A 27,418-nucleotide genomic window follows, 5' to 3' on the forward strand; every position below is an offset into this window, starting at 1 on the left:
AAAGATTATACGTGGTAAAACACTGAACTGCTTCGTCATTATTGTGAACATATTTTGGTACTCGTAAATGTGTTATTTTTATTGGCAGCTTCATTAGAATGCAACAATGCTCTAAAAACACTCGGAAATAGTATGTTTTCTAATACAATTTAATTTAAAAATTACGCATAACAATAATATACTATCACACACCATTTTTCTAAGCCGTTTAATGGGATAATAATCATAACCGGAGGGTCTGTTTCTTATAGCACTCTCTTTATTCAACAGGCAGATATTAAAATATTAATATTATGTTGTTGTATACCATTCTTATTAGTTTCAACAAACAATGCAACTATAATTATGCATACTGCACTTAGTTTTATTCTGCAATCTGGACTACAAATTTAATAGTGTAAGCTTTACGAATTCGCATGTATATATTCTCAAAATATGCTCATAAGTTTCGAGATATTAAAATATTTGTTAAAATCTCATAAATAAAAAAAAAATCATTCTTATTATGTTGATGACGAGTAATATTAAAAACTATATATTAAATAAATTATTGTCGCTTGATATGGACATTACCTTAGATATGACGTACTATATTCGAAAGTCCAGCTCGTGTTAAAAATTATCAGCACCTTAATATATTGAACATCCGTAATGGTCGGTAGACTATGGCACATGGGAGTGAAAAAGACTGATCCCCAAAAACTTTTTTCTACACTATGGTGACGAAGTTTTTATTCATTTATTCATCAGTGTTCTTGTTTTATTATTATAGCATAACTTTTTGGTTGTATAATTATTATTAATGAAACAATAATAATTGTTGTTTTAATTACTTTATCAATAGAATAAGTGTAGCGATATTTGTCATGCATATAATTTTCATATACATATAACTATAACTTAAACAGTCATATACATTGGAGGGAGAGGGTACCTATAACAAAATACCTTCACTTAAATATATTTTGAATTCAATGGCAATTAACTATTTTGTGTTGGGGGAAGGGGGCGTATAGTTGGTTAGAGAACACGTTATACGGATAACATGAATACTAAAGTATGCCTTACCTACACAAGAAGTATGAAAAAAAAATACAATATCTAAACTTTTTAAAGCACATATTGTGCCTATTACCTGTTTATTATCTTTTGTATAATATATCAAAAAGTTGAAGCTTTGAACTTTACAGCCGAAAATGTAATATTTTATCCTATTATCATCTTTAATTTTGTAATAATTTTGTTAAGATTTATTAGATTTAGTTTTTTGTCATACAGCCACCCAATTTAAACGAGGCAGCATGCCGTTCAACATCTGCTGCTGCTACCACAGTCAAACGCCAATCCAAAAAAACTCACGTTAATAGCAAATAAGAGCGACACATTTTTCACCATCATTCGAATAAAATATATTACTCCATACGAGTTGCACGTACTTTATTACTACCTATAACATATAATATTATGTGTTATATGTGAACATTATCTAAATAACATTATATCGACACGATAATAATATAAAAACAAAAACAGAAATCGTAAATGTCCTCGTGTGTTACGCGAGTAGAATATCATTAGACGCTTACAACAATAATATTATACAGCGTGATTCACTAAGCATGCCCAACCACATTTTTATCTTCAACCATGCGTAGTTTTTCAAAAACTGATTTTTGAAATTTTTAAAAAGACCTAAATACCGTGTGATTCGTGTGATTATTTGTACTGCTCTAGGAGCGCACTGTATAAAGATACAAATAACTAGTGTTTTTCAAACGACATCCCCAACCCCTTTCTGCTGTAAATTATTTAACGGATCATTTTTCTGAAAATGTTGACTGTCAAAATCAAAATTTAAACAAGTTTAAACAAGTAGTTTTCGATTATATTCATTTACATTCTAAGAATATTGATAGTAGGTCCATGAATGAGGGCTATAGTGTTTTGAAAATTGAAGTAATTAATATTAATCTAACAAATTTTGTAATTTGTAAAATGGTTCAAGTAAAATAAAATATACTAAATCCAAAATTATGTCTATAGTTTCTATTTTTTCAAAACTATTTTGAAGGACTACAATCATCCTAGTACAAATATTTTAATAACTGAAAACTACTCAGTTATTACATTTTTGATTAGGTTCATCAACATTTTAAAAAGTGTCATCTACTGACTAATTGACAGTAACAATATTAATAGTGGTTCTCATTTGAAAAAACAAAAGCTTGTATCGCCACAGAACAATCTTTAAGCGTATCACCCAAAATCTCAATAATTTGAAATTTATTATCGTAAGTGTAGTATTTACAAATTCTGAAAATCAAAATTTGAATAGGTAAATTCATTATTAAAGGGTAAAATCATTGTATAGACAATAATAACTTAAATATTATAAATTTATAACAAATGAAAGTTCGACTGTCAAGAACTGGCACTCATTCTAATAACTATATAAATCTTTGACATTGACAAAAGGGATACATAGATATGTATACCAAAATATATTATGTGTATATAACGCGACATGACTCAAATAATCCGAACGCATTTCCATCAGTTGGATAATAACAATAATTATCATTATTATATTCCAGTAAAACAAAACAAAAATTTAAAACTCACCGCCTAATGATGCAATATTGTTCGTATTTCTCGGGACACAGCAGCTGTGGCGTACTGTGATATTACATTATATATCATTATATGTTTCAGTGTGTTAATAACAGACCACATTGTGTTCGTTTGTATACATTTACGCGTATTGTGTGAACTATTGGCGTCCCTATACGTGATGAGAAATCCGAATAAAAACTCTATGGGTACGTGTTTTTCCGACATTTCCAATAATATTCCGAAGATTTATTTCCCGACGTCTACCTGATATGTTGCCGTTCACTATACTTATACGTGTAATTCGAAAAACGTGTGTAAACACACCTTTTACGGAGGTCTGCCGAAATGATATCATTATTTCGACTCGGATTACATGACCTCGATGCTCAGTGCACACTCACTCTTTCTTGGACATTGAAGGATTGTGGTCCACTGTCATTTTTAATGTAATTTAAACAACGAGTTTTTTCAAAATAAAATTGACCTACGTTTTGGTTGTGACGTTCTACTTAAAATTTAAATGTACAATTAATATTTAGTAATATTACATGTAATATGTAGAGATTCAACTGTCCAGGTATAATCGAGGTGCAAGAAATGCACTAATGCCCGAAAAATATCATCAATTATGTAGGACGTAGGTGGTAAAAACCTAAGGTAATAAATTCTACTCGTACATTATAATTATTTCACAAGCGAATTCGAAGCATATTTGAGTATTTTTTGTTGCAGTGTGGTAAAAAATACATTTGAAATACTCTCGATAGTGAATGCATTCAAAAAAGTATTTGATTGGTATTTTACTCAAATTCACAACACTGGTTTTTGGGCGTAATAACATAATTCGATATCCAGGCGAAATATTATGTTTATAAGAAATATTTATCTTTAATTTATACTAATACATAACCTTATACAGTTATAACTGTTAGGTTAGGTTAGGTTGTATGATGATTTGAATTTATTATTTAATTTTGCATCACATATGATACAGTTAAAATGTACTACTAAAGAAAAATATTGTCTTAAGTTCGATACAAATGTATGAAAATATACATTTGTATACATTGAGGTAGGTACTTATATTTTATACGGATACATAGTGTATTGTATTATATATTATCATGGGCACATTATATCTATATAATAAGGTGTATGAATACGAATAATTTGTTTGTATGTTTTTTATGTTAATTTAATAACAATTATTTTTCCAATGTTTTTTTTCTCTACAAAAATACCAGAATCCTAGTAGGTAAGGGCAACTCTACTAAAACAAATGTAAACAAAATATGCACTTCAATAAAATTGACTTTTAAGTACGCTTTCCCGAACAGCGAAAATTCCCGCAACAACTACTTTTTAAAATTGAAACTTATCCACACTGACATAATATGCTCGAGCCTTGCGTGGTTTTCATTATTTTTATCACTACCTATCCCAACTCAAGTAGGTAGGTATATTATATACTGTTTGCCAGGACCTGACCTAATTTCGTCAATTGTGTTTGAGCGTTAGACTTAGGCCAATCGAAAATATCCTCAGTCTTAATGTTGAATAGGTTATTTACAATATAAAGTTTTAAGTTATTAATACCTACCTACATAATATGAGTGGCTTAACCTGCAGGATTTTGAATTTTTTTTAGGGCTGATACTTTATAATGTTAGCGTTGTTATAAGATTCTACTCTTTAAAATTGTTATATTAGGAGATTTAACTAGGATCTATCGATTGAGTTTCTTATGCGGCGGTGCCGTTGTCGCATATGATATTTTAGACTTTTGCAGCAATCTTCGTACAAATTACAATTTGAATACATACTAAGGTCTTACGCAAAAGAATATTACAGAACAATTTTCATTAAATTTCTGGGAATTTTTTCCCTTATTTTTCACTCCCTGGGCTAAGCCACTGATGCATGTATAATAATATATTGAAGTTCATTGAATATTTAATAATGTGATGTAACATATTTATACTATATTGTGGGTGGTCGAATAAAGAATAAGAATTAAATTGCACAGACGTACAATAATACATGCACGAATTGTCACTTTTAAATTTACTTTTAATTAATCATTTATCTTGAGGTACGGTGGATATCTTGATACACACGTGGGTAGATACGATATTATATGGTGAAAAGTCATTATTATACAAAGACAAGCCTTACCACGCAGTTAACCTATTTTTGCTGATAAGAATCCGTATAGTAGAAAAGAGTATATTATCAGTATAGCGTCAGTATATAATATTATATATTTATTGCATAAAAGTTTTTGTTTTAAATATACACGTTGATGTGCAAACAATAAAATGCCGAAACAAATATCGATGCTGTATAAAAACCTAAAAGATATACTATTTTATATAATATAATAACGTACTATAATTGTACTAAGGTTAGTGCGTAGAAATGAAATTCACGAATTTATGTTATATACAGAGCGGTTCACCAAACAAGCTCAACAGTACTTTTCATTAAATAATAAACTTATTCAAATATTCTGATTTTTAATTATACCTACCTAGGTAATGTAAAATGTTGATTGATTAATATTAATTAGGTACTCTAATTTTCAAATCATTATGTACTTAAAATTATTCTTGTTCACATAAAGTTATAAAACTTTAAAACTATTTTTCTATATTTTAATTTTGTTATCAACATCTTCAAAAATAGCATTTACTTCACAATTTACAGAAAAATTATGATTTTAATTAAAAAATAAAAAGTTGATATCGCCACAGAACATCCTTTAATGAGTATTGACATACAAAATCTTAGTGCTCATTTGAAAATAAGTTCATTAATTATGTTTAAAATTTCAGAAATCAGAATTTGAATACAATTTGAATGTATTATTAAAGTAAAAAGTTTAAATAAGCATGCTTAGTGAATCATTCTGTATACTACAAAGTATACTAGTATACAGGTTTATTACACGTGTGTGCGAGAGAGTAGACGAGAAGTGATTTAAAGGTTACGATACAATAAAGAGTATACCATGCTCCCCATATAACTTTGTGCAAAAAAAAAGACGAGAAAAAATAATATTTGCGGGGGCATTTGCCACCGAGTGGTAGAAATAAAGTGATTTAAGGGTGTGTGCACGCTAAGGGCGAAGCGAAGAAGAGGAGGTTATGGCCTGTACATGCACACACACACACACACACACACACACACACACACACATACATAATATAATATATTGATGACGGCAATAATGGAAAACGCGGGAAAAAGGGAAAAAGTAACTTTTGTCGCGTGGGCGATTATTCAATTTGGCGAGTATATAAAAAAAAAACCTTCATAGGCGTCGTGGACCGGAACGACATAACTTCAGTGGCATATCGCGCACAAAACAAATATTCCCAATAACATAATATTATTACCATAGGTGTGTGTCGTAAATGTTTTGCGTGCGTTGTAAAATAATAAAATATAAATTCGTTCCGGTTTTGGTAGGACTGACCTATATAATATCTGCTTGAGTAAACGTCAAAAGCTCTTCTGCGGGTAGGCCACCTACCGAAGTCGTTTTCTACCCTACACACATAACAATATAACATTATATAGGTGCATATTGTATGGTTTGAGAAAATGTTTTTATATTATAATATATTTTGATCTGTTTTTTTTACAGATGTGCTTAATAATGTATACTCTGTGTGTGTGTGTGTGTGTGTGTGTGTGTGGGAGTGAGAGTAAAATCATGATAAATATAAATTTAAACTATACAAGGTGATTCATCAAGTATGCTCACTTCCATTTTTTCCTTTTGATAGTTAACGAATTTATTAGAATTCTTAAGGCGTTGTTTTTCTTTGCGCGTCCTATTGCGGCGATGTAAAATTATGTTTTAAGGGAAAATTTTTTTGAAAAAATGATTTTATAAAGATATAAAATACATGAAATTATTAATCTAGTACTTACTCATACATTGACAATTTTTAAAAATTATTAAATTTTAGTATTTTAGAATTAATTGCTATATAGTAATTTTCAAATCACTAGAGCTTATTTATCTTCCAAATCCATTATTATGGACTGATGAATCTTATGTTATCCTGAACAAAGTTATACATTAAATAAAAACTGTCCGTTCAAATGTCGATGTATTGATACATAATCATTTTCAGAAAAATTATACGTTAAATAATTTGTAGTAGAATAATGACGGGTTTAGCAGAAGTGTGGACCTCCATAGGACATTCATTTAGTAGTACAAAAAATATCAGAAACTTTAAATTATGGTCTTTAAGTATACTTAAAAATTCTAAAAAATAGGAGCATGAGCATGCTTAAGAATCACCCTATAATGTATAAGACATAACATAAATATATAAACTGTATAATTTACCTAATATTTTACATTATAGCCTCTTACAGGAAGATTATTATAAATTAAAACACTCTAATTTTCTCGACAAGTATTTACGTTTTTTAGCGATATGTTTAAAAATAATATATGGTCTGTACGTTCTTAAGAAAATTCCAAAAATAAGATTTTTAATAACTAAATTATTTTAAAAAAAAGGAGTTGAGCATGCTTTTTTAATTCACCCTGTAGATATATAGACATAGATAGAGAGAAAGAGAGAGAGAGAGAGAGAGAGAGAGGTAGGGATCCTATTATATTGTCCGAAACACTAACGGCCAGCAGTTTAATACCCAAAAATGTTGACCTTTACGATTTGTCGAATTTATCACATCGCACTGAGCTCCTTTTGAGCGCGCTAAGACTTTTCTATTTTACTTCTTCACCCCAGCCCCTTTGCTCCGACGAAAAACTCTCCTTGTGACGCCGATCTCTATTTGACTCCATTATATACATCAACTATGGTACATGTATGCATTATAAACATATATATTACACGAACACCCGCAGACTTATATATATATGTATACACACACATATACATATACATATATACACGCAAGTGTATAGATCTCTCCGGCTGTAGGTGATTTATGACATCCGATCTTGCGTGGCCGTCATTCCACTTATTTTTCACTCCGGGATTCGCACCCGAATTTGGTCATTCAATGTTCTTTTTTCTTTATATTTTCTTATTTTCTCTCTTTTTTTCTCAACTATGATCGGCACTAGAAAAATAACTTTTCCGTCGGTGCAAATATTTTAGTGACCTACTCTAGAAATCACATTATTATGCTTAAATTGGTTTATTATTAATATTTTATGATAACAGTATTATATAATATGATTTCCAACTTCTCAGAATAACCTATATGGTAAATGGTAATAGAGTTTGCTTTATTACATTTTATAATAATAGTATTATATTATTATGATTGCAATTTGTAATAATATATTTCTGGACGAAAAATGATTTCCGTCTTATTGTGCATAAGTTATATTATAATTTTGAATTTTAATACAACCGCACTCCGTCGTAGCAGCAACCACGACGTTCCCATTAATAATTTTTAAAAATATCGAGTGCATGGAAACTTGTCGACATCCACGTTGTACGGATTCTGTTCGAATAATAATAAACGAATATAATAAACGTACACAACAATTCCCCACTACAACACACGTGCTTTTTCAATGTGTGATGTTGACAGCAACCCACCAAACCTTTGTAATAATAATTATGTATTAAATTTCTCGAACGGTATTTTTTTTTTCTTTATCGATCCAAGAAGCTCCAACGTCTCTGTCGTTTTTATAATAATAAATGTGTTCGAATCGGTTACTGGCATGTATTTACATTTCTATAGAATATAAATTAACAAGAAAGTATAAAATATTATTGCGCCATTGCGGTTCCGATCGAACGATAGTTGTATAAATAATTGGTTGACGATGGTTTGTGAAAATAATAATTATGTTGTGTAAATTCAATTTCGTTTGCGTGTTGCAGTTTTTACATCCAGTTCAACTCTGCTGTTAGGGCTTTGTGTGGTCTATATACAGCGTACAAAAAAAAATAACACAGCTAGTATTTTATTGAGGAATTTCATCTGCAATTCGGTTAGTACAAATGACGAGGTAATAACAATAATAATTTATTATTCAATATAATATATATATATTATTTCGTACACGTTAAATTTGACAAAAGCATATAATATGCTTTGCCCTGAAAGAGGTGCATATAGGTGTAGGTATTCAAATGTCAACGATAAACATTGATATATTTTATACAGTTGATTCACCAACAATGTTGAACCACCCCCCACCCCCTCTTCACCATTTTTCCTTAAATAATGAATTTATTCAAATTATGATTAGGTACTTACTGAGCACAAATAATTCTTAAAAATTATAAAATATTAGTGTATTAATATTAATTAGGTACTTCAATTTTAAAATTTGTTTGGCAAATTAAATCTGACGAGGGGTGCATATAGACATATTAAAATGTCGTGTGTTGAGTTTAATAGCAATTTGTCGATTTTTCACCACGAAAACTTTTGAGGAACTCACTCTTATGTTTATACTGCACTGTAATAATACATTTTATAAAAGTGTTCAGTATTTTTCTAGTATAGAATACTTCTATTTATAACCTAGTCGGCAGTTTTGTTGTCTGCTGCTATATTTTGTTTTCCCAGCAATAGGTAATCAACTTAACTGTGATGCAAGTCTCGAATATCGTGTAACCCAAAATCTTATGGAAGCGACAATTATAAACTTTGAAAAGTTTATCGAATATGTTCAAATGTAAAATAAACGAATCCAAACAGTATTAATGTAGGTCAAATACCTATATGCTTACACATTATATTCATATATTACACTATATGGGCTACATGAGCACGTACGGTCGCACACAATATAATATATAATTATGCTATGTTATTATACTTCTTGATTTGTGTTATATTTATTTATTTGTTTTTTTTTTTTTTTTGTAATTACTACTTTTTGAAGTTTCACAGCTCATAAGTATTATTGACTTTTAGGAGGGTACCCTTTTGAAACGATCTATACAGTGTCGTCTTTCTTTCTCTCCTTGTTACGTGTACGACGAATATAAATACTAAAATACTAATAAGAAATTGTATTATAAGTATTTATAGTGTGTATTGTGTAATATAATTAATGGAATTATACGGGGTACGTTGTGATATAGTTAGAAAATATACTACTCGTATCTTTTATTTTTTAATTAGGTATTTACTCAACTTAATTTTGTAATATTATTACTTAAATATAGTATATACTGTAAGTAATGGTTTTAAGAGATGAAAACTTCTTCCGAAAAATTTAGCTTAGCTAAGGTAACTGATATTTAATAACACTATTACTGCAGAGAGGCAAAAAATCATTTGTTGATTATAATACCTACCACTATAACATCTCCCCCCACCATTTAATTTTATTTATAGGAAATTCAAAATTGGTCTAAATTGTTCAGACTTTCTCTTTTTATATTTTGTACCTGCTTCGAACCGTTTCGCCTTTTTACATTTTTGAAACACACTGAGCGTTTTTGAAATAAACAAACGATCTACAGATGACAATAAACTGGAGAATGTAGATTATATAAAACCGGTGCAATACTTTTTTATATATTTATTTGTATATTACATCAACCATGGAGTATTGCGCAGTGAAGTACTAATGAACCTAAATAAAAGCCACCGGTGTATATTTCAGGAGAGAGGTATCCGAGGCGTGTAATACGGAGGTAAAGAGTGTGTGATTTTCGAAAGTTTATAATATATAATACCTATTCTAAGTACGCTTTTCTTCTAGTTGTACCGAGTGCGCGTGTATGCGAAGTCTTATTGTCGGTGGGGTATGATCACGGCTAATGGTATATTTGCATGTCATAAGTTTTCTCGTAAGTCTTTCCGGAGTGTGAAAAGTGCAAAAACGGGTATTATACCATAATATCATACGTAAATAAAAACAAAATTATATTTCTAAGCCCGGCGTGTATAATTGTATGAATTTTATGTCTCATTGTATACAATAACAGATAGTTTCCAAAACGAATGTTGCCATTACAATGAATATAGGTAGGTAAGTACCTACTCGGTAAATAGTAATAAAGTGCTCCAAAATGAAATGTTCAACATTTCTATGAAATATATATTATGTGACTGTTAGTGTTCATGATTCTTAAAATTTCGTTCATCAAGTACATATTATAGTACCCACATTTATTTTAATGATGGTGACATTAAATACGAAATACCTTGCATTATAATATATAACATTTTACTTGGCCTTTGACGCTTATTTCAGCGTAACAATGATCGTATATGAGTATAATCTGACATTTTCAAAAAAAAAACTTTTTGGTGGTTATAACCATTATTGTCCGGGTTAATATGGGTTAATACGGATTAAGTAGTTAAGTTAAATAGTTCAAAGAAAAACTGCATTTGAAAACTATGTAGGTTATCCAATTTTTTAAATAAAAAATACTCTGTAGTATATTATTTAGTTTGATAATACAATCATGATTGACTATATACTACTGAATGGATGAAATGTTTCATAATACATAAATATTGAAATGTGTTGATAACGAGAAATAATTGTAATAATTCACACCAATTATTGACTGTAATATTATTCTTGACAATAATCTTTACAAAACAACTAACTATAAAATCGAACTAACCAGAAAAAATACATGCAATTTATAAATTATTCAGGTTTCGACTAATTCTAGTAGGTAGTTAGAAAAAAAATTATTTCGACTGTATGGAATCCTAATGTTGAACTTGTGGAGGATTTAGTGGTTTTAATGTAAATTCGGATATATAAGGTCCTGTAGGTTTCGTAGACGTGGGCCGTGCCATCTAATATCATTGGAGTCCTACCTATACTATGGCCTCACAGGAAATCGCTCGCTGATTACGGTTTGTCCCTATATCAAACGTCGGACCGCTGGAACCGGAACCGGAACTGAACGATGGAAATGGTCGGTGAAATGGCAGTAGGTACTTACGCTGGGACGCTGGGTCCAATATTACTGAAATATTGGACAAACGTCCATGACGAAAGACAAACGTGGTGAACGATCGCGTGATCGCAGCTGTTAACGACAACCGAAAATCGCTCGCTGATTACGGTTTGACCCTAATATTTTCAAGTAGATAATAAATGAGCCCTATATTATTACATTTGTACAATAATTATAATACGACATGTAGGTCTGAGTGTAATATTATGAATGCTTTATTAGCAAATGAATAATATCATTATCACATATTTGATTGGTTTACATCAGTACACAGTATAGACGAGTAACCTGCACGTTTAACTGATTATAAATTAAATAAGAACCTATTATTATGAATAAGTACAATAGTCAGAGGCGTATTTAGGCAAAGATCCTATAGGCTTCTAATTTTTTGATTAGAAAAATTATTTTTATACAAATTATATATAATTTAATTTAGAATTACAAGTTAAACCGTAAACATTCGCACGTATATAACAGTAGTGTGGAAGTGTTTCGGAAATAATAGAATATGTCAATAAGTTACAAGAATGTTACCCAGATGATATTGAAAAAACATTTTGAACAGAATGTATACATTTTAAATCTTATTTGGAATCTTCAAATAAACGAATGAATTGCATTTCTCCTCTACATATGTATAAATTATTACGAGAAGGTTCTCTTACTGACGTGTATTCTAATATAGATTTAACACTCATAATTTATGTTCGTACTCCAATTTCTAACTGCACTACTGAGCGTTCTTTTGCATATCTTAAACGAATTAAAAATTATTTAAGATCGACTTTGGATACTGAAAAACTCAATAGTTTGGCAATATTGAATATCGAAGTGCATTAACTGTCGACTTTAAATTATGATTTGATTGATGTATGTGCTGAAGGAAAACTTAGAAGAAAAAATTTAAAGTTTTAAGTTTAATTAATTAATAAATACTAGTAGAAGCATAGTTAATTTGTAAATTACAAAAAAAAGATTTTACGTGCAATTTAATTTTCATTAAAAATGTATCTTTTTTTATATAATATTGTAATATAACAAGTTGTACATTCAAATATGTTTCATAAATAATTTTAAGAAGTATGGGGGGGGGGGGGGGGGCAGAGAATCGGAAAGTGCCTATAGTCGAAAAACCCTTAAATACGCCACTTACAATAGTACTTTTCAACTACTAACATTTCAATTTTCAAGAAACCTTTGTCAAAATTGTAACTATATTCTAGAGATTTACAAAATCCAAAAATCTATGCCAGGGAAATGTGTGAATACAAAATTACAGGACATAATGAAATAATTATTTTAACGCTTTCTGCTTTCGTGATCTCATGTATATAATAAAAATCAATTTCACAATAAACAATAGGTATGTAATACCTTACACATTGAGTTATACATTTTATAAGTAGTCTAATTTTACTTTGCGAATTCACTAACGTTATGGTTTAAGTCTTGAGTTAGTCGCTATATTGTTAAAAAAAATATACATAATGAACGAATAAGTTTGAATAATAATATAAGCTTGTTAAAAGGACTCACGCCATTATACGCACACCAGACGTACAACAAAGCGAATTTTAAGTTCACAATAATTGAACAATCCATTTTACTCTGTTATTTATAAATTATATAATATTTAGATAGTTCAAAACTAATCTTACGAATTTCATTTTAATAAATTAAAATGCAACTTTAAATTAAAAAATACATTTTTTGATAATAAAATGTCACTATTGGTTTGATTATTTTAGGTTGTTTATAAAATTAAATGTTACAAGCTTCTATAAAATAAATATGATACCTTGATGTTAAAACAAAAACCACCAAATTTATTTTAATATTTTGAGAACTTAATTCTATAAAAACATTAAATATAATTATCAATCCCTAGAGTGTTGCCAAGTATAATTTTTAAAACAAACTACTAAACTAATCACCAGTTATAAAAAGTTGTAAAACAACTAGAAAAAAACCAAAAATAATGGTAAAAAAGTTAGTTTGTTTTTATTAATCGGTTAGTACCAGTCGGTTCCAGTTATTTAATATTAATTATTAGATCTGTAAACAGCTGCGGACTGCAGCTAGCAGCAGCTTTATTATAAAAAGATAATTTTTAATATAAAAATTTTGAAGAAAACGAAATTGTGATATTTTATGTAACATGAAGATTTTGATAATTGACCCCAAAAAAAGCTGAGTTGCAACTGCATTTACTTGCTCCCTCCCCCTAGTGGACGCCATTGAGAGACTACAAGAGATACAATTTTTTTTTTTATTCAACCTAATATTATACTAAACAGTAGGTAGCATATTAAAATTACTGGAAAAATAAGAGAGCTAAGTATAAGTGCAGCTTCAAGAATATTAGCCACACATTTTTTTAAAAAAACCGAAAAAGTAGTTCTATGTAGTAAGTGCATCCCCATAGTTTTTTTTTCTTCGAGTATTTCGATTATTGTACTTTACTTTACCTACCTATGTGATTTGTAATTTGTATGTCCATGTTTTAAATTGATACGACTTGTTTTTCCCCCTAAGCAAAAACCTGGCCAAAGCTATACAAATGTTAAAATGTTGGTAGCAACCCCCTCCCCCCTACCAATCCAATCCAGCTAAACTGATTTTTTAAGGGTGACTTTTTCGGTTCCATCAATTAAGTACACAATTGATATACATTTTTATACCGGTTTCCGAATATTATAATAAGAATAATAGTTTTATTTTCGTGATTTCAGGCAGAAAAAAATGATTTGTGACTCAACCAAGTATCAACGCAACCAACAGACTCAACTCTATAGAGGTAGTAATAAACCAGGAGGATCAGCCTCTTATCCATTATATGTGTTTTGCAAACCCATAAACATGTGGATTGGAAAAATAAATAAATAATTTTTTTACTATTTCAATAAATAATACTAATCATAATATTATATAAATTATCAAACTGAACAAGAATGTATTCATCATTGTGAAATTATTCTTTTCTATTGATCTTTTCATTTTAAATTTATTTATATAATAGTTTTTATTTTACCGCCATGTAGAGCTATAATATACGACCCATTCAACTAAATAGTACGCCGCAGTTAAGTACAACTATATGCTCACAGCATTGATGTCCACGCATATTATTTAAAGTAAAACAAATAACATTTGTACAAGGTTATATTATACAATATTGTTATTGTGTAAAAAATATCTGATATTAGGTTTATTATTAAAACCAATTGCGATCTATACAAAAACACAAGTACATAACCGATGCTATTAATATTATTGTATAATTACTGTACCTTATCAAATATTGGAATCTCCTTCGGCAGACGATCCTCCCATTTAGCCTCCACGAGTCATGACTTGTGACTATACAATTAATTAAAAACTATTAAAACATTTACGACGATGCTTTGAACTATTGTGTCTGAATCCATTTTGCAACTTTATGTTTGATTATGACAGTTCGAAAAACTCCTTATAAATTCTAGAAATCGTACAAAATAATAAAGTTGTTTAGCTAATAATATAAATAATATTTGATGTGCAATACTTACACAATAATATTGTATTGACTTTTTCAGGAGTTAAAATTAATTAATATTAACTTCTGACTTCCGGAATTTTGTGATATCTGATATCGAATTCATATTTGACATTGGTTAATGGTTTTTGATAAGTAATTATTAATATAGGTGGCATATAGCCTAGAAACTACAAGGTCATAATATTTTCCGACCAGAAAATAAAACGCACCATGCCCCGTATTTCCGTAATATCAAATACGATTATTACATTTTATAGGTAGTTACACGAATAATAGAAGGGCGTGTTTCCAATCAGTTAAATCCAATCAATTTTTTTCTCTCGCCTCGAGTGCGTACTGCCATCATATTATTGGTGGACCAATTTTAATGAAATTTACAGGAGCAATAAATATGTTTGCTTTTCTAATAACGTGTCCTGTATGCTTATATCGAGAATTATTGACTTTTCAATGGGTATAGAGATTTAATTTTGGTTGAAAGTTTTCCAGAACAGACAAATATTGTGTTATGTACCACGTCAAATGCATGGGTTAGGTAGGTACGTACCATAATTTTGTGTTTAACTATATTTTTGCTGTGCTACTTTATAGCTTACAGTTTATACTATTATAGGTAGTGTAATATGGTAAGCATTAATTAGGTATATAATATTGGCTTAAATATAATATTATTATGTTAAATATTAACATCATTTCCGTCCGTATTATTATGACAATTTTTTTGCTGAAATACATTTTAATATAATATAATATATTATAAGAATAAAATTTAAGTGAACAATACTAAATATATAAATTATATTCGGGATGTTAAGCGAGTTTTTATCTGTCCTGTTTTCATTGTCATTTCATTTTTCAAGACAGTAATTAATTTTACATTTTATCAAGCCCAAGTTATTATTTAAGACTTTACAGTAATATTTTTAAAGAAAACTTTTGAAAATTTAACTACTACATTTTTAAAGTATTTATGAAATAAAATTTAATAATTATGTTTTTTTTTTTTTGGTAAGTTACTGATTAAAAATGAGTAAAAAGTAAATGTTAAGTTGTAACAATTATTGTATTGTAAAAAAATGTAATTATTGACCATTACCATATTAACTATAAGTTTCCATATTATGTGTAATGTTCGCATCTGTTAATCATTATTATTATTTTTTAACTATTAGTGAATAATATAACTAAGTATCATAAAAACCATAATCATATTTTATTTAAAATCAATTAATGTGAAGCAATTTAGTGAAATTATACTTGATGTAGTATTGGCAATAAATATTATTAAAAACGTTGAAAATAATTTTAACTAATTGAAAACTGTTTGTCAATTTTATGAATTATTTGTACTTCCATTGTTATTGTTACTCCATTGTAATATCCGATTTGACTAGCGTAAATTATTTGAGGGATGGATTTTCAGCTCGTCAATTTTAATTAAATATAGAAGTCAAAAACTTTAAAAAAAAAAAAAGAAGAATATTTGAATAACCATCGCAATCAATAGCTGTTTCACAATAAGTTGTTATTATTATACACGACGATCGATAGCCGTTTAATATTTTCCTGAAATCTTCACTTTTGTGTTTAATCGCTTGCATTTATAATAGCTTAGGCGGGAAAATTAATCAGATAATATTATTACTATTATTATTCATAGAATCGGTATGCTGCATAACATAATAATATTATACTATACAACAGTATAATGATGCGCATAATATTATGTTTAAATAATCGAATACGAAAAACCCTATTAAAAGGTGCCTTATACTCCATATTCATTTAGTGAACTTTAAATGGATTATTTATTCAATAATGATAGATATTATAATCACGTAACAAACTCCACCCCATCATGTACATCATATTGTTATAGTAATGTTTCAGCCGATAAAACAATATTACTAAACTATAATCTATACTACCTAACCAGCATACGGTTGTTTTCCCTTCCGAAACAGATTACCTATATTATTGTTATTACGAATGATACGTAGGTACATTTCGTAAAACTAAATGCTTTAAAATAATACGATCAAATTGATATTATAGCGGGAAACATATTATTATACTGTAAAAAGCAGTAGCAGATCCAAGCACAATACAGCTGGAGAAATGGCTTTGGAGTTTAGCGTGTCAAAATGATTTAAAAATTAATACTCTTTCTAGTAGATACCTACATACATATATGTATATATATCAGGCAATGTAATATTATAGTGTAATTTAGGACGTAGATATCGTTTTTAATTACATTTTTGATGAAAGTGTTGGTTTTAACCGTATTATTTAGCGGTAAAGCTTCACGTGTCAGTCAATCCTTTTGTAATACTATTATATTATTTATGTTTAATATTTGATACTATAGCTGCGTATAGAAATAGGGTTGATTTACATTTAAAACTACTAATCGCTTTAACCTTTAATTCCAATTTCCGACGGCTGAAAACACGGTAATAAATAAACAATATTCCATCATAATTCTCTTGGTACATAATAATATTTTTGATAATCATAAAAATATTTCACAAAATATACTAATTTCCAATTATATACATATTTTAATTTTTAGTTGCATTATATCAAATTTCTAGAGACCGAAAAATGAATTAGCAAGCATAATGATTAAGACCTTTAATGGTTTTACATTAACTTTTTTGTCAATATTAAGTGATTTTAAACTTATACTGTATAATATTACATTTTCAAAATATGCTTTTAATGTTTTTATGAGCCAATTAATTTTCAATTTTTTTTTTAAACTGTTAATAAATTACGAGTCTTAAAAATCCGTCAACAAAATGTATTTCAAATCAATTAATGTTGTGCAATTTAGTAGACATTACTACAAACTATGTACTAATATGCATTATAGCATTAGCAATAATATAGCAATATACTAATCATTATATATTAGCAATAAATTATTTAAAATGTTGGAAATAATTAGAATAAATTGAAATCAATAAGTCGATTTTATTTTCATTTTTAGAATTACCAAATCCCATCATCAAATATCCTATATTAGTAAGTTATTACATACCTATATTACAGCGAGAAAATCTCATCTCGATTTAATTAATATCCTTTATTTCCTTGTCTGATATTGGTATATTATGTTAATATGTTATATCAGTTATAATACCACCTATTCAATATAGTTTGTCGGTAGAGAGCGGTGATACGTTATCGGTCCAATATGAAATGTTTAAGCGATGAAAAGCGCTAATATATGCCAACGTATCAGATTTATATAATTATATATGAGGCTCAGGCTCATGCTCAACCATGGGTATATATAGAGTGAGAATTGAGGTTCATCAAGTTAGTTGGAGTATGAAAAGTGAAAAGTATGAATAATAATTAGGTACCCAAATCTAAGTCGAAAACTGCAGAATTCAATAAATATAACATAATAATAATAATAATAATAGATAGGCTTTTACGAGTATAATAATATATTACGATAAATAGTGTTAATAGATAATTAAGAAACTTGGATTTTGACTTTTCTTTAGAAACTACTTTAGTTTTGAAGAGAAACCATTTTGGATTTTCTTTTGAATTCAGTTGGAGTGGTTGACTTATTTTTTTGTTTACGTTAATTATATTAACTATAATATAGTATATAACTCTCCAAAGTTACTTAAATGATAAAAGGTATGTACGTGGAACTCTGCATGCAATGCGTCTATAATCTTATTAAATAGTTTTAAATAACGAACTACTTACACTAATACAAAAATTAAATCCTTTACAGTTCTCAAGTTAACCATCGAAATTGAATTTATTTCCGACATCTGTGTGCTATAACGTATTTCACACTGTAACTTAATAGTAATCATTAAAAGTAAGCATTAACTAGTCAGTAACTTAATTTTATTTTTACTTATTTAACTTCCAATAAAGTCAACTATTAAAATATAATATTGTTCTAACTTTGCTTTTTACAGTTAATTTAAAAAATAATTCCTTAAACTAATTCATTAATTATTTATTTATGTCGTGTTTAATCTGCAGTGGTACACAATTATTTTAAATAAAAATAAACAAATAAAATAAATTCCTTGTTTAAACAATGTAGTCAACACTTTAAATGTATTACGACTAAAATATAGTTGCATAAACCATTCCAGTGCAATAAAAAGGAGTACATTTAGTTAAAATTTTAATAAAATATTGAAAGTTGGACTGCAATATTAATATAGTATGTGACCCAGCTAGGTGGTGATTAAAACAATTAATAAACTTCTTTTTAACTGGGTTAAATTAACATTTTTCTCTATATTAACTTTTTAACTTTAAATAAATTGTTTACTAACCAATTGACTTAGATATAACTTAACGTTCGTTAAATTAATTATTCTTATTAACATTCCAACTTGGATTGATATAGGTACCTATAGCTAATAGTTATGGCAAGGTTGGAATACAATGTATACTGTCTAAATATATATGTATACTAATCATAATAGTATATAAAATAATAATAAATGATATATATGTATACTATCTTATCTGTGTAATATTATCACACAGCAAGGAAACATATAACATTATTGACTAGTTATCTTGCAAGCTTTTAAAAATATTCATTGCTAAGCAATGAGAGAATAAAAACAAATTTATGTGGCTAAGTATAAGTATTATCATAGTTATAGGTGGTAGATATCGGGGAGGGGGAGTAATTGGTGGACCGCCCCTCTTGGGATTTTCACCACCACTATACATTATTGCAATATAACCTATATATTATATGCTATAAAATCAATGATTATAAATACTAGTGTTTTATAATCAAGCTACAGTTTAATGACATAATTAATTTATGTATAGGTATTATCTGCCGATTGATTCACTGATTGGCGACTGCTTATTAGCCGTCGTAATTTGTAACATGTGTATAATATTATTTATAATCACACCAGATTTTTGTGCCGATTACAGTAACATATTTCCAAATAACATGAAGGGAGGGGTTGAACGTCATTGACCTCTGTGGATTTGAAATTCACATCTCCCCTTCAAATCTAGGATTTATCCACCACTTTGTATTATAGTCTGCATGATCTTATAATTGACCAGACAGACCGAGTGTAAATAAAATACATCATTTACCAAAGAACAGGATTCATACAAATATTGTTTATTCTGATAATATCATGAATTATGATGTGTAAATAATGTATTACAGTTACCTACGTATATCGGATAACTATTTCGTCTGAGATGATAATAAATAATAATATGTACAGTATTCGGTCAATATACACCAAACAAAGTTCCAATTTTAAACATTATACTATATTTTGGTACAGACGGAAGTTTGTAAAGTGCAGAGCTCAATAAATCCTTATTATTATTATTATTTATCCAAAAGCGAAGGTTTATACGTTAGGTATACTTACCTATATGTTTAATAATAATATATACATTGTGTATTGTTTCAGTATACAGGTAATACAGTTTTTGTAACACAAATAATATATTTTGTTATTCTGACCTGAGTATCGATCGCCATTGAAAGAAAAAAACGAGAGCAAATTTTATTTTATTCGTTGTCTTATGTAATAATTTAATATTATAATGTAAAATTTAATTTTACGATCAAATAATGTGTGCCGTTAGTTTTATTTGAACATAGGTATAATAATATAATCAACATTCATCAAGTTAATTTAATTTATTTGACGATATTTTTCAACTGCAATTTTTTGAACTTCGTGTAAAAATTATCATTTCAAATAAAAAGAAAATGAGTTCATATAATATTCAAGGAAAAATGTTTTAAATTGATTGTTTGAAAAAAAAACTGCCGTTAGTTTTCCTTCAGTCGTAACTTTTTATAATACAATATTATTTATTATTCTTTCATCTCTTTTTAAAATATATATAATTTAATATGAAAACGTTTTAAATAACAATAAACCGGCATGTTAGATGTTTTTGAACAAGACAGTTCATGACGCAGATAATATACTAATTTTGTACTATTTTTTTTTTATCCTAATACACATTAGTAAATAAGATAATATTATATAAACCATCATCGTTTTTTAATTGGTTTTCAATTTCCATTGGATATTTTTAATTCTTTATTTCTTGAAAATTGCAATAATATAGCTGCATGTAATACGCATGACTTTGTTACGAAATTAAAAAATACAAATAAAGTTTCTCCGCTTTTAATGTTTCTATACAGCTCGGTTACCTACATAATTGATGATCTTCATATTATTTTACGTTCATTGAAACAATATAGTTGACGGTCATAATTATCTTTTACACAGATACGTCTACTTCAATCGTCATCGACACTATCATTGTAATCATTGTCCTGCATATATAATTATTAATTACCGTGTGCGCACACACTCACACAATCACTCTGACACGCGCACTTACACATTCGTTTGTAGTCACAATGGTGTCTAAATTGACTGCGGTCGGACTTTTATTATATTATATATTATACGCTCGTATACCATATTATAATATATAACGCACACATACAGAGTACTACCCACTATACATACTATATACTTACTGTGTATATGCAAAATAACGTTTGAGTGCCTACATACATGTATATAATATATATATATGTGTATATATACACGTAAATACATGTCAAAGAAAAAATTACTAATTAGACATTCATTATTAACCCTGCACGAATTCCTATACATATATAGTTAGTAAAAATCCAACACCCATATCAATTAATCGGTATGATGAATGATGATGCACTAAATGTCTATAGTTGACTTTACCATTCAACATATTATAAAAATTAGTTATCGTATCGTTCGAGAATGCCGAGAATGTCGAAAAATGTACGAAACCCATATCATCAATACCCAACGATATTTAGATGAAGCTCACGATGGATAGAATAGATTGAGCATCGCACACAAATCCTGGATTTTCTAGCGAAAATTAACATTGTAAATAACTTTTTTAAAACCACAACCATGGCCTTTGAACACTTATGCAGCTCGCGTCTTTGATGCAAAGCATTTTAAACCATTATGCAATTTCAATATCGGTACATACTACATATACACTTAATAATATAGGTATAATGGAAGTACACAAATAACCAGCTTGGCGATGTTGATGCCATCGCGGCTATAATATATTATATGAGTTAATAAAAAAAAAAAAAACGTTTGCCCCTCCTCCTCGCCGTTGCAAAAGACAAACCGCCGAAGATAATGTTATGATGACGGTTCTCGTCGTTTATAAACGATCGTTGCCGACGAGACAAAAAACGGCGGGATATTATTTTTTTTACGTCTGGCGATCAACCCACCCACCCGATTTGTCCGTCAGCGACGGTGGTCGTCTCTGTGTATGAGAGTTTCCACGCGCGCTTTTCCGATCGATATTGCGTTTTGTTTCGCCGCCGCCAACTATTACGACAAAGGGCGGGGACGGTTTTCGTGAAAGTGCGGTGTGAACGGTGGGAGGGGAGAGGAAAAAACACGCACGCCGCGCGCGCACACACACACGCCGACGCTGCACAAACATATATATCACGCGAAATCTTTCGCTACCGTAATCAGTACTTCCTTGACCGCCCACGCAGCAACATCGCCGTCTACGGATCCGCCGCCAACGCCGCCGCAGTCGTCGAACGGCACTGTCTTATTTGCGCTGTCCCGGTAAGCAGTACTCGCATTGTCGTATAATATATCTATATTATTATATTAATAATATATAGTGATAAATGATAATAATAATAATAATAATAATCATAATAATAATTAAATATTATAAGAATAAAATCCTCGATAATGATAATATTACTATAGTATAATGATGTGTTAGCACGCCTATGATATTATGTAGGTATCTATTGTATATTAGTATTGAGCATCATTAAAATAATAAAATATCGTATTCGTATGGTATATTATATAGTTGTAAATATACCAATAGATATACCAATATTACGACAACGCATAATGTATTATTAGATGCATGGAGGTATTAAAATGCAATAAACAATATTATATTATTGTTATTATAATAATAATAATGATACCTATAATATAATACAGGTACCTACATCAGAGGCGGACGCAATTCTAGTGAATTTTTTTTTGTTCGATTTTCATCGTGTAAATATATTCATACGCATAACAGACAGATAGATACGGGTGTGTATAGTAGTCATCGTTATCGTAAACGGAATTATTTCGGTAACATGCAATGTAGGTAGGTTACTTTTTATTTTTTAATATTTTATTGGTACGTGCAACTATATATTAAAAGGTGTAAATAATTCATATTCAGCAGTAGTTTTAGCGCGAGATACTATCAGTTTCCGTTCCTAACATGTATAATATTAATATAATTAATATTAAGTATGTAGTACTATTTGTATAGGATGAAAGTTTTCGTTTTCTTTTTAGGTAGGGCGGTACTTTTACACGTGTGGTGCGAAAAGTCCCGTCGGCTAAAGTTCGTTATATTTAAACGGTCTTTGAATTATTCACACTTCCGCCTTAGCTCCGCCCTAATGGCTAATTTTTTTTTAATAATAAATAAATTATATACAGTAGGTATGTATTTAAATTGATAGTATAATTTGACTACGGCTCAGCGTTTAAAAATAACACCATTTGCATTGGTATATTATTATTTCCAGTGTTCTTTTTTTTTCGTAATGCCTACAACATTTTAATAATTCATAGTATAATAAACGACAAATAAACCGTTACTGCGTATTTTAAAATATAGTTAATATGGGCATTATACAAAGTTGATTCACCAAGCAAACTCACCCTCATTTACTCATTTAATAATGAATTTATTAAAATTCCGATTTTTGAAATCCTTAAATACTCTTTTAAAGATATTATATTTTCAAAATATTAAAATTGTTTCTACTATACGTACTTCAAGAGTGTTCTATGGCGGTTTAAACTTAAACCTTTGAATTGAGGATCTCCTTTTTACTGTAAATTATTTAGTGTATAATTTCTTTAATTATTTGTGTACCTAGTTCAAAATTATAACGACTATAGTTCCTAAATTATTTTAATTTTCACTCTAAAAATATTAGTCCTTAAAAACGGTTTTACGAAAATATAAAATAAATAACAATTTTATTTATTATATTTTGACCATTTTTACAAATTATAAATGTTTATAGATTAATATTAGTTATTAAAATGTTCAAATTAGTATATTTTCCATATTATCTTTTAAGCCGCATTTAAATTTACCTCATTCATTATCCACTTGTACCAATTTTATTTAGTTCACAAAGTTAAATAACTCGAAAACGTTTTGTTTGTGTTTTAATTTTGATACTTCGACATTTTCAAAATATTATCCACTACATTATTTACAGATTAAAAGGAGAAGCGAGAGTTGTCATTAGAAATATAGAAGTTTGTATCTCCATAAGTCACTCCATAAGTAATACGAACATTTCAACACTGTCTTTAACAATTATATATTTTAAAATTTTCAAATATAATATTTGAACAACTTCACTATCGAAATAAGGGATGGAAATTTTTGGTGAAACACCCTGTGTGTCCCTGTATTCCTACGCTATACGGCGTCCTTTTAAATAAGACTTCAAATTATCTTGATTCTTGATGATTTTCAATTTCAGCCATAAACTTGATATACTTGTACCTAAATCTATAATCTGTTGTCCCTACTTATTTCGTTTCTATGTTTTTTGATTATCATCAATATTTTTAGGGTTCAGATCCTGCACTAATTTAGATCACTGTTGTAATTCTGTAAACAAGTATACAACTTAAATACATTGTACATAGAAATTCTTTGTTGTTTGTACTATTTGGAGTAACTAAGTAGATACTAAGTATTTAGTTTTAAATTATTAAACATCCGGATTGGATCTTGTTGGAACTCTGAGGGAGTCTAAAGTCTAAAAGTTAAAAAATTCCCAGTCGTTTTTAAAATAATCATAAACAACAACAAAATATACGGAAGAACGGAAATATTTTAAACGCAAAACAGGAAATTGACCAAATTGATTTTATATTTTTATTTATATAATTCAAATATGAATAACTGTAAGCTTTAGAGATTTTAAATGTTCACAAAAAATGTATATTTATATCAATAATACTATCATTATTATTATTACGTAAAATATGCGATGTTTTTAGAAAAACCTGTTAAATATTAAATATATTAATATGATATTCATTAAATAACAAATTGTAGTATAAATAAATTATAAAAATTCCTTGTATAGATATAGGCTGATTCGCCATTCTGCTCAGTCATGTTTTTTTGTTGATATGCCATGATTTATCATTGAATTAAAATTTAACACAATATCCATTGCAGACCTATTCATACCTATTCATACGAGATATACACTCAAAAGAAAAAAAATCTAAAGTACAGCATAGCGACTTCTACGTTTTTCATTTTTTTTTTTTTTACTTACGTAAACAAAGGTTTTGTAATAAATAATATATTATAAGTATTTGATATTATTACCACAACAAAAGGAATTCCGAAGTAAATTGTAGAGTACATTTATTTAAACTACAATTTAAGCTAAATGACCAATAATATTTATATAATAGGTAATTGTATGTATGTAAAAATTATTATATAGCCTGATTCACTATGTTTTAATATAATAATATTATACAGGTACTCTTTTGATTTATTTTTGCCTATTAAATTTAAAATTTATCATAAAGAAAAATTGTAAGAAATATTTGCATTTTTATGGGTTTTAAAATTGTATGTTGTACCTTTATGTAGGTATGAAATTATAAACGAACCTGTTTGTGCTGCCGGTATAGTTTAAGTATATGTGTAAAATAAGCGCGTGTAACCCTAGGGGTTTGGTATATAGAGTAAATTATGTATAAGCTGTAGAGACAGTATATATGCCTGAGGCCCTAAAATCCTAAATGTACTACTAATTAAAACATCTCAAAGTTGATTAATTAATAATTTCATTAACTTTTTTAATATAATTTTAATGATGGGCATGTACCTGTAGTAATTACAAATTTGTTGTAAAAAAACAGATGTAGGTACGTTTAGTTATAAGCATATTTAAAATTTTTAATAATTTCTTTAAATTATGGTATACCATTAAAATAAGAGTTGTATAGTGATCTGTCTAACTGTGTCTGGGAATCAGCTGCTGTTTAAACAAAACAGTTTGAAATCATACAATATTAGTTTAATGCTATAGTATTAGAATATTTGTAATATATTGTGTGAGCGTATTATTATACATCCCGAATATAAATTTTAAAAAACAAGAAAAATCTATTGTACATATAATTTATGAAATCTGCATAATGTTAAATTAAATAATTTCGGAAATATTAAAATTAAAAAACTGTGCTAATCCACAGTCTGGTGGTGGCTGGTGGTCGTGGTTCGGTTATAATATAGTGTCGACCGTATATTTTATCAGTTAATGTTTATTAATGCATTTTTTTTTTTGCATTTTACATAAAGATTTCACAGAACCGTCTGTGTGACCTAGACGACACCCTAAAGGCAAACGGGGAGAATAGATATTGAGGTGTTGATACCACATTACTCACTAGTCAATTTTCTATAATCGGATAACTATGTTAAATTTAATATATTAAGCAAAATATTTAATAACTAATATGATATATTATATACTTATACCATGGACAAACAAAATTAATTCATTTGGGTTTTGAGATAGGTAACCTCAAAGATAATTTCTCCAATTTAAGTACTAACATTTTAAATGTTTATTAATATATTTTGGTTTTAATTAAGTTGAATAAGAATATTGATAATTTAGTTTTAAATTTATTAAGTCATTTTAAGTACTTACACTGAAAATACTTTAGTACGTGTGACTTCAATTTTTATTATTATTACGTAATTAAATATTTTTTTATTATATTATTTTGGTAGGTATTGCGAAAAATGTAGCACTGATTGATCACTCATAAATTATAATATTTAAATTTTATTTACATTATACTTAGGTAGTCTATATTATGATGTGTATTGTGTATATTATATAATTATATAACATACAAATTATTTTTAAATTATTTTATATGATACTGCATAGTTAGAATGTTATAAATATAAGTTTACTACGTATAGTAAGAGATAACTTATTGTTGTAGTATTTAACACATTTTGAAACTATCATTACTCACCAAACCAATTCATGTAAACATATTACTATTAGGTAGGTAAATTAAACTATGATAAATTGTTTCAATTTGTTTTTCAAATTCAATAATTTATCATTGTGGTACCTGCACGTTTTAATAATTATACA

General features: G+C 28.3%; 1 protein-coding gene across 1 annotated transcript in view; it reads left to right on the plus strand.

Moving 5' to 3' along the window:
* Positions 1 to 22,672: 22,672 nt before the first annotated feature.
* The window catches only part of LOC111026783 (1-phosphatidylinositol 4,5-bisphosphate phosphodiesterase), a 53,328-nt gene continuing 48,582 nt past the window's right edge, over positions 22,673 to 27,418 (plus strand). Inside the window, exon 1 of the mRNA XM_022304919.1 lies at positions 22,673 to 22,781. The gene's annotated coding sequence lies outside the window, so the exon portion shown is untranslated. The remainder of the gene's footprint in view (positions 22,782 to 27,418) is intronic.

The sequence above is a fragment of the Myzus persicae genome, unplaced genomic scaffold (genome assembly GCF_001856785.1).
Source record: "Myzus persicae strain clone G006 unplaced genomic scaffold, MPER_G0061.0, whole genome shotgun sequence".
Lineage (NCBI taxonomy): Eukaryota > Metazoa > Arthropoda > Insecta > Hemiptera > Aphididae > Myzus > Myzus persicae.